General features: G+C 46.9%; 1 long non-coding RNA gene across 1 annotated transcript; it reads left to right on the forward strand.

The window, feature by feature from the left end:
• Positions 1 to 3789: 3789 nt before the first annotated feature.
• Positions 3790 to 10662, forward strand: LOC105867470 (uncharacterized). The gene is made up of 3 exons (XR_012918896.1): positions 3790 to 3869; positions 7345 to 7509; positions 9091 to 10662. It is a non-coding gene; the product is annotated as an uncharacterized LOC105867470 (long non-coding RNA).
• The last annotated feature ends 967 nt before the right edge of the window (positions 10663 to 11629 follow it).

Raw genomic sequence — 11629 nt, forward strand, 5'->3', positions numbered from 1 at the left:
GGCTGGCAGGCCACCTCCTGCACCCACCTCACAACTGGCCAGAGTCTTCTGCCACTACCCAGCGCTTCCACAACACTGCACTGGGTTACGGCCAAAGAGAATCGTCTTTCTGTACTTCGTGGCCTCTGGCCGGTTTTTCATAGTCTTAATAGTATCTGGCTTTGTACTGAGAAATAAAAAACATTTTCTTATCATTTTCAATTTTATGATAAAGCCATCTGTTTTTCCATCAGATCTTTCTCTGTTTATGTGAGGAGTTTGGTCTTTCCTCATTCCTGACATTTTCTTCACAATTCCCAAGTGTCTCTGACAGACCTGTTTGGGGGAGTGGACTTTTTGGGGGTAGGGTGGGAGGAAGAATGGGGAAGACCAGGGGAGGCCAGTGCTATCTCCTTCATCTCCTAGGGCTGGGCCTGGGTAAACGGCAGCTGCCCACACCCCCTCAGGAGGGGCGGGCAGAGAAGCAAGTCCACACCAGGCAGTAGGCGGGTGGCTCTGCTGGGACAGCTGAAGGGAGTTGCCCAAGAGGAAGTGAAAACTGCTGCCCTAGATAAGACCAAGCCTGTTCCAGAAGCTAAGACTCCTTTTAGACACTTGGTGCTAGTTCTTGAGCATATCTTTGGTCCTAAGAATCCTGCTATAATGCAAGAGAGCCCAAGTTTCCAAGCCAGCCTTCGCTGCCTGGGAAGAAGTACCCTTAACCCTTCCTTTCCTGCCCAGGGGTTCCTTCTGCTCAGCTTTGGTGTTCAAGAAGAGTTAGTGGTTCCATCATTGTCACTGCTATCCCCTCTTCCCAAAGTCATTCTCTCTGCCCTATGACACACTACACTGCTTTGAGGGAAGAGGTGGTACCCAACTCCTTCCCTCAAAGCAGGCCTCAGAGGTAGGAGCCAGCACCAGGCATCCTCATTTGAGATTTCATGCCCAGTTGTAAGAATGAATCTCAGACAGACCCTAGTGGGACTCCCAAGCACTGCTCTAACCCTAAAGTGCTGAGGGGCAGGAGACTTGGGTTCTAGCCATGACTTCACCACTTATAAGTTACTTCAGGTGGGGCGTGGTGGCTCACGCCTGTAATCCTAGCACTCTGGGAGGCCGAGGCGGGAGGATTGCTCGAGGTCAGGAGTTCAAAACCAGCCTGAGCAAGAGTGAGACCCCGTCTCTACTATAAATAGAAAGAAATTAATTGGCCAACTAATATATATAGAAAAAAATTAGCCAGGCATGGTGGCGCATGCCTGTAGTCCCAGCTACTTGGGAGGCTGAGGCAGGAGGATCGCTTGAGCCCAGGAGTTTGAGGTTGCTGTGAGCTAGGCTGACACCAGGGCACTCACTCTAGCCTGGGCAACAAAGTAAGACTCTCTCTCTCTCAAAAAAAAAAAGTTACTTCACCTTGAATCTCTTTTTGTAAAACAAAAGCATCAGACCAGGAAATCCTTAACTATCCCTCCTCACTTTGATATATCTTTTAACAATACATGTCATCTATACATTGCTGGAATTCAGCCTCTACATATTTTCCACAAGAGGAATTATTTGCACCTATCTGGCATGCCTAGGGTCACAAGGTGGGTGGGATATAGGGAATCTAGTTCTGATTCCTTATCCACCCTGAGCAAACACTGAGGGCTGCACCCCAGGCTGCACTCCTGCAGCCAACCAGGAGTCTCACCTAGACTGTCCTTTCAGTAGTCCTAGGCTAGGGCTGGGAGTGACAGTGTCAGGAGGGAAGCCAAGGCCAAGTCCTGCCTTGCCCTCCTGCAGCCCATGCAGCTTGAAAGGCAGGGTCCGATCATGAACTCAGAATTTAAGGCCAACTAGAATTCAGGAGGACTCTGAGGTTAGAATTCAGCAAGCAGGGAAACAAAGACTGGAGAGGAAACTATAGTGGCTCACGCCTATAATCCTAGCACTTTAGGAGGCTGAGGCTGGAGGATCACTTGAGGCCAGAAGTTCAAGACCAACCTGAGCAACATTGTGAGGCCTCATCTTTACAAAAATAAAATAGAAAAATTAGCCAGGTATGGTGGGTGGTACACACCTGTAGTCCCAGCTACTCGAGAGGCTGAGGCAGGAGGATCGCTTGAGCCTAGGAGTCTGAGATTGCACTCCAACCTGGGCAACAGTGAGACCTTGTCTCTAAAAAAGTAAAGATTTGTCTCATTTAAAAAATAACGACAGGCCAGGCGCAGTGGGTCATGCCTATAATCCTAGCACTCTGGGAGGCCAAAGTGGAAGGATCACTCAAGGTCAGGAGTTCCAAACCAGTCTGTGCAAGAGTGAGACCCCATCTCTATAAAAAATAGAAAGAAATTAATCAGACAACTAAAAATATATAGAAAAAATGAGCCGGGCATGGTGGCGCATGCCTGTAGTCCCAGCTACTTGGGAGGCTGAGGCAGAAGGACTGCTTTAGCCCAGGAGTCTGAGGTTGCTATGAGTTAGGCTGATACCATGGCACTCTAGCCTGGGCAAGAGAGTGAGACTCTGTCTCAAAAAGTAAATAACAACATATTTTTCAATGATAGGCTGTCATGACAAATAAATAAATGAATAAAAACCACACACATTCCATTTTATGGAAACCACCATTTATTTAAGGGGTCATTTATTAATGAACTTTTAAGTTGTTTATGGGTTTTTTTTGTTGTTTTGTTTTTTTGAGACAGAGTCTCGCTTTGTTGCCCAGGCTAGAGTGAGTGCCGTTGCATTATATTTTTTTCCCCTGATTCCAAGTAATGCCTCATTAAGTACCCTTGTATATATTTTCTTGTGCAAACATGACCACTAAATCTGTACAACATATTTCTATAATTGCTGAAGGAAAGGCTATGTGCATTTTTTTAATTTCAGCATATTATGGGCGTATAAATGTTAAGGTTACGTATATTGCCCATGCCCCCCTTCCTGTGCATTTTTAATTTTGACAGGCATCACCTAATTTCTTTCCAAGAAGTTGCACCAATTTACAGTGAATGGGAATGCCTATCTTCTTAAAGTGCCATCCAGCCTATGTTAACACCTTGCAACACTCCCAGAGGAAAGGGCAGGCATTAGTTATCTCAGAGAAGTAACTAATGAGTCTCTAACAGAACCTGAATCAGATCCTAGGTTTCTAGATTCTCAGTCCAGAAGCCTAACTCGGGAGTGGAGAAGGTAGTTCCTGGGCAAACTCATTGATTTCACAGTTCTGCCCAAGGCGAGCCCTGGGTCCAGAAGTGCTAGGAACTCCCTGGCAGGGAGGGTCAGGATGACCCCTGCTCCTGGAGTTCCCATTCAACTCCCACGCGATACAGCAGCCTCTTAGCAACGGGAGCGGTCGCCCTGCCCAGACTTGGAACACCAGCTGCGTCGAGGAGCCTGAGTTTCTGGCACAGCCTGTCCATTCTGGGCCGGCTCCCACCGTCAGAACGTTCTCCCACTGTTCTCCTACCCAAGGCTGGGGGGGGAGCGGAACTCGGGCGCCGCCGCTCTCTACCCTAATCAAGGCAGCCCCTCGTTAGGCTAAGTTTTCAAACGGCAAAGTCAAACGTGCTGAAGAGACCGGACTCCGCCCCTTTACCATGCATCCCAGACACCTCAGAGCCTCAGCTGTCCAGAGAAGCTACCTTTCAGCCCTCCGCAGGCTCTCCTACGCGAGCAGCGCGGGGGCCGGGAAACTCGGCTTGCCTAAATCGACTGCGACGTTCGGGCGCCATCTTGCGTCTGTTCCCCTGGCCTCCAGGAACAACATGAAAACCACATTTCCCAGCGTGCCTCGCGCTTCTGCGCAGGCGCAAAGAGCTTCCTCTCGTTTCCATGGGAACCTCGACCCCCAGAGTCCCGGACCGTTGGCTCAGTGGAGCAAGAAAGTGTTGCTTCTTCCTGAGGTGCGCTGGAGCTGGGACAGGGTCTGCAAACGGTTGAGAGGGCAAAGTAGGGGGTTTTAGGGGAGGAAGCCAGGCCGGCCTTGCCTCCTGGGACCAGCGTTTCCAAATTCTCCGGGGCGTCCGGGCGTCCGCGTGCTCCTGAGGCCTCGGCGTTCTGAGGCGAAGGGGCTGAGGGAGGCCCGGGTCCGCAAGGCCAGCGTCCGGCTGTGGCCCGCGCAGCTCCGCTCGGCCTGCCAGGGGCCTGCGCACCGCCCACCGGTACACCTGGGACGTGGGCCAGGCGCTGGCAGCCTCTGGGACGGTTGGTGCCACGGGTGAACGTGGTGGTAGAGCGTCTGGCAGGACAACGAGCGCACCCAGGGCTGGATCTGTCTCTGGCTCTGCCTCTAATGGATTTGGGACCCAGGGTGGCTTCCAGCCCCTGTGGGGTGCAGCTCTCCCTTCTGTAAAATGAGGCTTGGACAGGAATTCTAGTGGCTTTGCAATTCTGTTGCACAGCAGCCCCCGGGTCTGTGTGACCTGGAGCAGCGGTCCCCAACCTTTTTGGCACCAGGGAGCGGTTTCATGGAAGACAATTTTTCCACGGATGGGGCAGGGCAAGGGGAGTGGAGGGAGGCGGAGCTCATGGGGAGGGAGGCGGAGGGATGCGAACAATGGGGAGCAGCTGTGAATACACTGGCCTGCCCGCCGCTCACCTCTTGCTGTGCGCCCCCTCCAAGTTTCACGGAGGACAATTTTTCCACGGACGGGGGTGGGGCGGGCAAGGGGCAGTGGAGCTCTGCGGCCCTGTCCCTAATAGGCTATGGACTGGTACTGGTCCGTGGGGATTGGGGACCGCAGACCCAGAGGACAAGTTCCTTTATGTCTCTGAGCCTGAGTTTCCTTCTCTGTAAAATAAGGTTGAAGCATATGCTCCCTAAGGTCTCTTCTAGCGCTGTGGTATTTTACGTACAGCTGGGTTCATTGCCCCTTATTGCACACCAAGTGAAAGAAGAAAAGGAGCTGGGATGGTTTGAGCAAGAATCTCAGCTTGGGGTCTAGAGTCAGAGAAACTTGAGTTTGTGACTTTGGGCAAAGTTATTACATTTCTCGAGCCTCAGTTTCCTCATTTGCAAAATTAAGGATAGTACCACCTCAGGTTTTTGAGGATTAAATGAGATAATGCATGTAAGTTTTTAGCCCAGGGCCTGCACATAGTAAGTGCCACCAAGTTCCAGCTTTCATTTCTGATAATTTTTTAAATATTCCTTAGCCTTTTCCTAATTTCTGAAGTCACTGCCTTTATTTCTGGGTAAATCCATTCTCCAAAGCAGGATGGTTTTATAGGCTGATTTTGATGGTGAAGCCAGTCTTCTTACCCAAGGTTGTATACTCACAGCCAGTGTCTCACCTCCCTTTAGCTGTAGTGTGGATTATATCATTATTGCACAGCATCTACAAGGCTCAGCACCACATGATAGGAAAGATACTCTCCCTTCCTTGAGATTCACAGGATGTGAGCACCTATACGTTATGATGCAGAAACAGCTAGATATTGAACAATAATATATTTACATAAGATTGGATGGACATATGATTATAAAGAATACCCAAGAATTCTATGCTGCTTGCATTGAGTTCAAGCTTTGTGTTAACTGGGAACGTCCTAACAAGGAGTTTTAAGTTAGTGATAAAAATGTATTTGTTATTTTTTTTAAAAAATCTGGGCACTCTCAGTAGTTTCACAAACAAGTCTTCATCCAAAAGCATCTTTATGTGGAAGCTGTATTCCATGAGCATTTTTTGAGCACCTATTATGTACATGGAACTGTGTGGGGTGCTATGAGGGATATGAAGATGTATAAGACAAACTTTGCCCTCAGGAAACATAGAGTCTAGTAGAGAAGATCAATTATGCATATAAAACACATGTAATTTAAGTAGAAAGTGATGTGTCAGAAGAGAGGTCCAGGCCGGGCGCTGTGGCTCACGCCTGTAATCCTAGCTCTTGGGAGGCCGAGGCGGGCGGATTGCTCAAGGTCAGGAGTTCAAAACCAGCCTGAGCAAGAGCGAGACCCCGTCTCTACTATAAATAGAAAGAAATTAATTGGCCAACTGATATATATATAAAAAAAAAAAATTAGCCGGGCATGGTGGCGCATGCCTGTAGTCCCAGCTACTCGGGAGGCTGAGGCAGGAGGATCGCTTGAGCCCAGGAGTTTGAGGTTGCTGTGAGCTAGGCTGATGCCACGGCACTCACTCTAGCCTGGTCAACAAAGTGAGACTCTGTCTCAAAAAAAAAGAAGAGAGGTCCAGGTAACTGTGCTATGAAGATTCAGAGGCAGGAGAGACCACTACTGAGTCACCATATAATGCGAGAAGCAAGGAGAAGACACCATTTGAACCTCCTAAAGCATGTGGGAAATGTGGCTATGCCAAGAAGTAGGGAAAAGATGTTCTGGACACCCTTTCCACAGCCTTGAGATACGTGAAGAAGAAGTGTCTGTAGCCCTGATTAGATGCTGAGCTCCTAGATGACAGGGACTGGGTTTTGGTCAGTGTTTTCCTTCCCTACTTGGCACCTGGTTGGCCAATATTAGTGAATATTAGTGGAAATACTAGTGAACGAATAGGAGCTATGAGCTTCCTACAAAGAGTAACTGAGCTGTGATCTCTGTATTACCCTGAGATCCTTTTATTAGACTTGGATGCCCTCTTACAGCCACTCTTCTAGGGAAAGAATGTGAATAGGCAGATAATTGTGGTACAAGAGCCATATTGTTGGCATATTTTACACGGTACCAGCCAACTGAGAGTGCCCAATGAACAAGATCTCATAAATGGACAGGAGGGTTTGCAAGCCTCTTTTCCTGGAACTGAGAGGAAAAACCATGAGGGGAGGAAACAGAAGCATAGGATCCGGAGGTAAGTTTGAGGACCAGTAATGGATATTCTTTTGGCTCTTATGTTCATTCTTGGCTCTTTTTTTTCTATGGCCCACCCCTCCCCAGGGACATTGTTTTTCACCTGTGACCCACCTGGGAGTGGGAAACTATGTCTACCATACCAATAGGTTGCCAAGGCATGCATCCACTGCAAAGGACTGAAGCTGGCTTTGGCAGCACCATCTTCAGGCTGACTTCTGGGGCCCTGCCCTTCTCCAGTCCTTCCCAGTGCCAAATCTGTGCCAGGTGCTAGCTCTGAAGTAGACCCTGAGACAGGAGTCTGATGACCCATGGAGGGGAGAATCACCTCAGGACCTGGGATGGAGGTGTCTCTCTTGAAGAGGGCACAAGAGAAGGTTGAAAGGAGAATGGCTTGAGGACAGGGAAAATCCTTCTAAGTCCTATGTAACCCATCAAGGGTCTAGATTCCTCCTGGAATCCTCTGTTGCTCAGAGAGTGCAGTCATCCTCAGAACAAGGAAGCTGGGGAGAGGTTAAACAAGTGTAATCAAAGAGGTTTTGGGCACAACTGACTGCCTTTTTTGTCCCTAGATATGGGACAGTACAGGACTTCTGGGAGCCACAAACACCCCTTTTCCTGGAGATGCAACCCAGGGTGACCTATTACACCATCCTGGAAGCTTATGCTTTTATGCCAGAGCCCTGCTTTTCCTCTTCGTCCTGCTCCCCAAGTTGGCTCCCACTCTATGGCTGCAGGTAAGTAAGTGCCTGTGGGGTGCATCAGGAATCTTTGTCGCTGAGTGCTGTGTAAAGCCTTCGTAACTACAGGCCTGGTACTTGAGAGGAGGTTATAACAGCTCAGTGCCTAACATATAGGCCTATGTCAGCCTACTTCAGGGGCATTATGGTCCTTTACAAAGCACTGTCACTTATTTGTGATCTCACTTTATCTTAACAGCTGGAAGGTCTTGTATTACAACTTTGATTTTCCATGTTAGGGGTCTGAGTTCTTAGGTTGTAGGTCAAAGACCTAAGTGATGGCACTGAAACCAGTGATCTTTCCACTGCATCTGTTATCACCGAAGGGATGCCATCGGCCTACTGGTGAAGCCATGGTCCTAGACTAACCTGAAAGTCAACCAAGACTCTCCTTCTTTCCCATTCAGCTAGGATTTCCTGCCCATTTTCCTGTTTTCCATCCCAGCCTAGCTTCTCCATGTTGGACACATGGTTGATCAGTCTCTTACTGTCATGTCCTCACTAGATGCTGGCTGTTTTCATGGTAGCAGGTCCCATGAGAGAGATAGTACTCTTCCCCTTGATTCTGCCAGGGTTGCCTTCTCTCAGGTAGGTACCCTGGACAACTGGGATACTAGGGTATTCTGTATCTGGGCTAGAGAACCAGGAATAGGAAAGCTGCTCCCCCACTGGATGAGGAGGGAAGTTAGCAAAAGTTTGCCTGGTAGGATTGGCCTGGGTAGTAATACCACACCCCACCCCATTGGCACCCCTGGTAGCATCTCAGTGAGCCTCAGAGGTAATGGTGGGGAGGTGAGTATGGCAGGGAAAGAAACAAGGTGCAAACCCAGGCTAAGGCAGGGTCCTACATGCTGGCCCAACTCAAGCTAGAGACACTTATGGGGGTGGTGGATGGGTTTGGGTGAATGAAGATGCTCCTAGAGGCTAGGGTGGGGAGAGGGACTGGTTATATGCATCCTACATAATTTATCTTCTTATGGCCTTAGAAGGCTTGCAACTGCGCAGGTTTGCTCAAAACAGCAGCTGCCTGTCTCTGCAGGCAGCACACACTGCTGTGCAGCTCATCTCTTGGTTTGGCAGACTGACTCCCATCTTACGAAGCTCCTCAAAAGACCTTTTCCACACCTTCCACCCTCACCAGTGGCTCAGCAAGATGTCTCCTCCAGTTCTGTTCTCAGTCCGAAGGTCTCATCATTCCAAATATTCCTATGCTAGGCTCTGTCTCCTCAGAATGTCCTTACTCCTCCCAACTTAAAGCTCTTATTTTCAACATAGAAATGGGAAATTGGGAGGGAGGCTGAGTTAGGGATACAGTAAGTGCTTTTATGACAACAGATGGAATTATTTTGGGGTCAGTGGGATGCCTGAGCTGGTAAGCAGTGATCTCCCTACCCAAGTACTTCTGAGTATCCCGTGTAGTGGGTGGAACTGGCCTAGAGCCAGGCCTACATGCTGTTGTTGCAGCAAGATCTGCAGGTGGTCCCCACTGGCCCACCCCACCATTCTGCTCCAGCATCACCTTCCACCTCAGCTGTGTTCATTCATCTCTTCCCTCTTTCCTTCCTCCCCTCCCTCTAGGCAGTGCCAGCAATGGCCACTAAGCACAAAGACAAATACCCTTGCCTGGCCCAACCATTCTTGAGCTTCCTAAGAGTGCCCGCCTGACCTGCATGCTGCAGGACTTGTGCTCCTTGGCAGATACCTCTCATTCCTCTCCTCTTAAAAAGAAAAAAAGGACTCAGATAAGAGAGTAAGTTAGGGCAAGAAGACTTGGAACTATGTGGATGCTAGATGTAAAGGAACTAAGTTGAAGGATTGCTACTAGAGAAGAACTGAAGGCACCAGGAGCCTGGGGGAGCTGTAAGAGCCTGTTGGTCCCCGGGAATGGGTTATAGGGCCAGGTGAGGCTGGTCTGATGGAGAAACTGTCCTTGGAAGGAGAATTCTGTTTCTGGTTGGACTCCTGTGTGAGTCTGCAGGACTGTGAAGAATCCATTTGACCAGAAGGCTAGTTTAAAATTAAACTCATTCTAGAGTGTCGTGGTATCAGCCTAGCTCACAGCAACCTCAAATTCCTGGGCTCAAGCGATCCTCCTGCCTCAGCCTCCTAAGGAGCTGGGACTAAAGGCATGTGCCATGCCTGGCTAATATTTTTTCTATATATATTTTTTAGTTGTCCAGCTAATTTCTTCCTATTTTTAGTGGAGATGGGTTATTGCTCTTGGTCAGGCTGGTCTCAAATTCCTGAGCTCAAACGATCCACCTGCCTCGGCCTCCCCTGTGCTAGGATTACAGGTGTGAGCCACCGTGCCCGGCCTCATTCTTTTTTCATACATTTCATTTCTGAGTCTTGAGCTCCAAACCAGCCCCTCCTACTGACTTTTCCATTTCCTCTATTCTCCTACACCCTATTACTGCTAGTCTCCTACGCCCAGACATAAACTGCAGGGTGATAACTCTGACTTTCCACACTTAATCAATTATTAAATTCTGAAAGTCCTTCACAAAACAGTTGCCTTTTGTTCTCACTTCCTCCACCTAGCGAAAGTGCCTGTTCCCATGCCTCAACTACTATAATCGCTTTCCAGCTAGTCCTGTCCTTCAGTCTGTCCAGAGCATCATGATTTATCTTTCAGAAGTAATCCATCACTTCATATATGATACTTTTACATTCAGTGCCTTCAGTAATGCTCTCCATTGCCTACCAAGTGCAGTACGACTCTGTTCTTTGGCTCAGGGCCTTTCCCAACCTGGCACCAACCTACCTTTATCTCCCAGAACATCCTAGTATGTACCTTTCACTCTGATCAAACTAGACTACTGACTATCCCTTGAAAACACTTTGCCCACCTCTTCACCTTTGCTCATGCTATTCTTTCTATCTGGGAGTGCCCCCTCTCCATTTAAAAATTATTTATTGAGCACTTTCTTTTTATTTTGAAAAATTTCAGACCTACAGAGAAATTGAAACAATAGTACAATAAATACCCTTATATCATACATCTAGATTCCACCAGTTGTTATTGCCATATTTCTTTCTTTTCTCTCTCTTATTTTCTGGACCCATTGAAAATAAGTTGCAGCCATTATTATACTTCACCCCTAAATATTTTTGTTTGTAGATCCTAAAAATAAGGACATTATCCTATCTAACCACAATATCCTTTTTTTAAAAAATTGATAAAATATACATAACATAAAATTTACTATTTTAATCATTTTAACATGTATAATTGTGGCATTAAATACATTCACAATGTTGTGCAACCATCACCACTACCCATTTTCAGAACTTTTTCATCATCACAAACAGAAACTCTGTACCCATTAAACTATAACTCCCCATTCCCCTCTGATAACCTTTATTCTACTTTCTATCTCTGTGAATTTGCCTCTTCTGGTTACCTCATATAAGTTGAAACATACATTATTTGTCCTTTTGTGTGTGGCTTATTTCACTTAGCATAATGTTTTCAGGGTTCATCCATGTTGTAGCATGTATCAGAATTTCATTCCTTTTTAAGGCTGAATAGTATTTCCTTCTATAGATATCCTACATTTTGTTTATCCATGTATCTATTGATAGATATTTGGATTGTTTTAACCTTTGGCTGTTGTGAATAATGCTGCCATGAACATTGGTTTACAAGTATCTGTTTGAGTCACTGCTTTCAATTCCTAAGAATGGAATTGCTGGGTTATATGGTAATTCTATGTTTAACTTTCTTAGGAACTGCCAAACTGTTTTCCATAATGACCAAGAAATAATAATGCAATGTTATTATCTAGACTACAGACCATAATTACATTTCTCTGAATATCCCTAGATTTTCCATTACAGCTATAAAAAAAATTTGATTCAGGATCAAATCTGGGATCACTGATTGCATTTGGTTGTCATGTTTCTTGATTCTTCTTGCCTTTTTGGATCTCATGACGCTGGCATTTTTGAAGAATCCAATCTAGTTGTCTTGTAGAATATCCCTCAGTTTGGGTCTGTTTGAATGTTTCCTTACAATTAGATTCACTTTAAGCCTTTTTGGAATAATACTACATAATACTACAAGAATACTATATAAGAATAATATATAACATGTTCCCCCTGTTTGTTGCATTAT

Source organism: Microcebus murinus, chromosome 4 (assembly GCF_040939455.1).
Source record: "Microcebus murinus isolate Inina chromosome 4, M.murinus_Inina_mat1.0, whole genome shotgun sequence".
Classification (NCBI taxonomy): Eukaryota; Metazoa; Chordata; class Mammalia; order Primates; family Cheirogaleidae; genus Microcebus; species Microcebus murinus.